At 48.0% G+C, this 4,950-nt stretch overlaps 1 pseudogene; it reads left to right on the top strand.

Moving 5' to 3' along the window:
• Positions 1-1,458: 1,458 nt before the first annotated feature.
• LOC119327541 lies at positions 1,459-3,489 on the top strand (annotated as a pseudogene).
• Positions 3,490-4,950: the final 1,461 nt, after the last annotated feature.

Genomic DNA, 4,950 nt, shown 5'->3' with positions numbered 1-4,950 from the left:
GTTGGGATCTTACCCCTAATGGTATTTGTACTTTTAAATCTACTTATAAGCTGTGTTTGTAGGATATTCATGCCAATCCTAGATTTGCACCTTCTCAGGTTTCTTTGCAGGTCAAGAATCTTCTAAATGAGGTCTGGAAACAAAAGATGATGATTCCCAGGGTAAAAACTTTTTCTTGGAGGCTTCTTAGAAAAGCTCTTCCCACAGGTTTGAGAGCTGGCCGCTTCTCCGTGCACATATCTCAACTTTGTAGCAAATGCGGTAAGCCTGAGGATGAGATGCATTTATTTTTTCTTTGTGATTTTGCTATAGCTGCTTGGTTTCTGAATCCTTGGTGCATTAGAATGGATATTTTAGTTCATAGTAATCCTAATATTCACAGTATTTTCCTTGCTCTGATTAATATGAATCATCCTCATGCTTCTCTACCCAACATTCTCAACTTTATGTGGTGTCTTTGGAAAGCTAGGAATGATTATTTATTTAGTAGGAAAAAATCTCTTCCTTATCATATTAACACTGCTGCTATAGCCCTGTGTAGTGAACTCAATGATTCTATACATATTTCTTCTCAGCTCAAATCCAATGAGATGGTCGGTGTTTTAACTCTTACTAATCAGATTCCTATGCAGGGGAAAATGATTAAGTCTGATCTTTAAGTTATAGGACCAAGAGTATACTCTGATGCAGCATTTAGATGCAAAAAAATTCCAGGCTTGACTCAAGGATCTGTTGCTACTGGAATTGGAATTTACCTCTCTTTACCACAAGACCAATTGAAGGTCAATGTGCAGATCCAAGCTTCTACTGTTATCACAGATACACCTTTACAAGATGAAGCTTTGGCGCTTCTTTTGGCGGCTAGAGTGGCCAAACAGCTATGCATTTCTCAGCCCACTTTCCTCACTAACAATCTGCCTTTGGCGTCATGGGCGGCTAGTAGAAAGATTAAGGAATCTACTACTCCTTGGACTATAAGGAAAATTCTGGCTGATTTCTTCTGCTACTCCTCAGATCTTCAGTCCCAGGTGTTTCACATCTCTAGGGAGATCAATGATATTGCACACAATGTAGCTCACCAGATTCTAACATCAGTGGTAGAACCTGATATATGTTGTTTTGCTTCAGCTCATCGGAATATGACTTGCCCTGTAGTTTTTCTTCTCTCTACTTTTCAATTTCAGGGCTTTGTAATTCATGTTGTACGGTGTTTCTGAGTTGAAATAAGAATGTTTGGCCCCTAGTGCGCCTTTTGTTGTTCAAAAAAAAAATCCATCCATCCATAGCCATCGGAGTGGCATTAATTCCAGCACGTCCTTGTCATCTCTCTCTATATCTGACTTTCAGCATGCTCAACGTCAGTCAGACACCAACCGCACAACCACCACACCGTAAAAGTACAGCGCATGCAAACAAAGTAAGTTTTGGTCAGCCATACCGAGTTTTGTCCAGGGAACTATGCCGGCCCTTCTCCTGCTCATACTCCTGCTGCTGAGCCGTGACAGCGTCGGCCAGGTGGCCTCGTCGTTGGACGATGGCCAGTTCGCCTACCAAGGCTTCGCCGGCGCCAACCTTACCCTGGACGGCCTCGCCGCCGTAACGCCCAGCGGCCTGCTCGCGCTCACCAACTTCACGCAGCAGACAAAAGCCCACGCCTTCCACCCCGCCCCGCTCCGCTTCCTCGGCGGCTCGGCCAACGCCACGGCGGCGCGCTCCTTCTCCACGTCCTTCGTCTTCGCCATCGTGTCGGGCTAGGATGGTCTCAGCGACCATGGGCTCGCCTTTGTCGTCGCCCCGACCACCAACTTCACCACCGCCAACTCCGGTCAGTACCTGGGCCTCCTTAACGCCACCAACGGCACGGCCAGCGCCCCCATCTTGGCCGTCGAGCTGGACACCATCCTCAGCCCCGAGTTCCGCGACATCAACAGCAACCACGTTGGCATCGACGTCAACAGCCTCGTGTCCAGGCAGGCCCAGCCGGCTGGCTACTATGACCACAACGGCGGCGCCTTCCCGGACCTCAAGCTTAACAGCCGCAACCCCATGCAGGTGTGGGTGGACTACGACGCCCAGTCCAAGCGACTCGAGGTGACACTAGCCCCCTTAAAAGTGCCCAAGCCCAGAAGGCCTCTGCTCTCCGAAGCCATCGATCTCTCAACGCTCATGGCGGACGCCATGTACGTGGGCTTCTCGGCGTCGTCAGGAGTCGTGTCCGGGCATCACTACCTGCTCGGATGGAGCTTCAGCTTGGATGGGCCTGCCCCGCCACTGGACTTCTCCAAGCTTCCTGCCCTGCCACGCCTGGGGCCCAAGCCTCGGTCCAAGGTCCTGGCCATCGTCTTGCCACTGGCCAGCGTGTTGCTCGTCGTAACGGCGCTGGCTGCGGTCTTCTTCTTTCTATGGCGTCGGCGCCGGTTCGCGGAGGTGCGTGAAGGCTGGGAAGATGAGTTCGGCCCCCACCGATATGCATACAAGGATCTGCATCGTGCCACGGATGGGTTCACCGAGAGGAATTTACTGGGCGTGGGAGGGTTCGGGAGAGTGTACAAAGGTCTCCTTTCTGCGTCCAATTTGGAGATAGCAGTGAAGAGGGTGTCACATGAATCAAGGCAAGGACTGCGAGAGTTCGTTGCCGAGATGGCGAGCATTGGCCGTCTACGGCACCGGAATCTCGTGCAGTTATTGGGCTACTGCCGGCGCAAGGAAGAGCTTATCTTGGTGTATGACTACATGTCAAATGGCAGCCTTGACAAGTATTTGCACGATCCGAACATGCCAGACATATTTTGGCCAGAAAGGTTCTCGATCATCAAAGGGGTTGCATCGGGATTGCTGTATCTCCATGAAGATTGGGAAAAAGTTGTCATCCATCGAGATATCAAGGCAAGCAATGTGCTCTTGAATGAACAGATGAATGGATGCCTCGGCGATTTCGGCCTGGCAAGGTTATACGACTATGGAACCGTTGCACAAACAACCCATGTTGTCGGCACCATGGGATACCTTGCACCAGAGCTTGTGCGCACCGGGAAGGCGACGCCCTTAACTGATGTATTCGCATTCGGTGTGTTTCTCCTCGAGGTTGCATGTGGACAACGACCAATCGAGTGAGGCGATCGAAACAACCCTGTAGTGATGATTGATTGGGTGCTTGAGCGACACCGCAACGGATCGTTACTCAAGGCGGTGGATCCACGACTAGCGGGAATGTTTGACATAGAGGAGGTTATCCTTGTGCTGCAACTAGGTTTGTTGTGCTCCCACCCATTGCCTGATGCAAGGCCCAGTATGCGAAAGGTCATGCAATACCTAGATCGTGGGCAATCCGTTCCTGACCTCTCGCCAACTTACATGAGCTACAGTATGTTAGCGCTAATGCAGGTCGAAGGCTTCGATTCGTACATTATGTCGTACCCTCCATCAGCGACTAGCAGTGTTGCGGTGTCTTACGGGTCTTCGGCGACCGTTCTTGCCGAGGGAAGATGAAGTTGTTTGTATGTATTCAACTTATTTCTTATGTTTCTTTTTTAGAAAAGCTTATCTTCAAGGTCTGGTAGTAATTAATTTGTGATCCTAGATCTTCGTTTTGAAATTATTTGTGGTCCTTGCTAGCTCGAGCTTGCTCATAATTTAGTTGGCTTTGACTTGAGCTTAGTCGACTAGATTGTTTTCTCAACCCATGACTCAGAATGTTTCTCTTAATTGTTTTAAAATAACCACATCGCTATTTAAAGGTGCCCCAGGTAGGAGGCATCTCACCATATCGACTCCCGGTCTGGTGGGCCGGGCTAAGGCCCCCCTTGTCGGATACATCATGTGCCACTTTGAGCGACCCATGACAATTTAAAAGGAAAAGGAAGAAGCATCGCCGTTCAAGACAATGACTCCTCTCCACTGACGTAGCCGACTAAGAATCATGTAATCTTAGGCCTCCGGTAACTTATATGAACCAGACTCGGGGCTAGTCCATAGAACACAACTTAAATCATCAGATTAACACACATCGATCTTGTGGTAGATTATCTGTACTTTGTACTTCACTCAAAAGCAATAAAACGCAAGCATTACGTAGGGTTTTACCTCTGAGGAGTGTCCGGACCTGGGTAAAAATCCATGCCCATTTAGTTGAGCACTAATTGAGCTTAGTCGACTAGAAAAATTATTTCTCAACCATGCCTCATAATGTTTCTTTGATTTGTTTAGAATAATCACATTCCTATTGGCTTGTTTTTTCTACCTTTGTTGCGTTCTTCCTATTTGATTTTTTAAAATTCCTATTTGATTATACTTGTTGTGCTGATCAGCCCATCTGGCATGGGCTTAAGCATGTTCTAAGAAGCCTATTAAATAGACTACCAACCATCATTGCTTATTCAAAACATGGCAAAGAAAACTAGCAGGCCTCATTGAACCAACCGATTGACAAAGGGTTGCGATGGTTGACCTTCAGGGTCCACAACCATTTTTTTTGCATCCAAACATACTTTCTTTATTACTCAATAATGCTCATAGGCGTACAACTCAAATTTGGTGGGTTCAGTAACCATACATGGCGACCAAGACCCAACCCAAAAACATGTTTGGCAAGGCTATGTGCCTCTAAGTTTGTCCCTCTACCTTTGAAAATAAAGGTACACTGATGGAACTGATTCAAGGTGGCGTTTATCTCCTTTACCACCGCAGCATAATTTCCTCCTATTTTTTTGATTGATGTCTCTTACCACACCCTTGTTATCACATGCTATTATCACATGTGTGAGTCCAAGATCCAAGGCCAGGGCCATCGCCTCCCGACATGCCAAAGTTTCAAGTGTCGCAGGGTCATTCACCCCCGGGATCTTCATAGCTGATGAGCCTAAGTTGCGTCCCTGCGAGTCCCAGCAGACCGCACTAACGGAGCCTTCAACAGCCACCCTTGACATAACGCCGTCCACTCTAATCTTGGCC

Source organism: Triticum dicoccoides, chromosome 7A (assembly GCF_002162155.2).
Source record: "Triticum dicoccoides isolate Atlit2015 ecotype Zavitan chromosome 7A, WEW_v2.0, whole genome shotgun sequence".
Taxonomy (NCBI): domain Eukaryota; kingdom Viridiplantae; phylum Streptophyta; class Magnoliopsida; order Poales; family Poaceae; genus Triticum; species Triticum dicoccoides.
The sequence above is the reverse complement of the archived record's forward strand: the minus strand, read 5'-3'. Positions and strand labels throughout refer to the sequence as shown.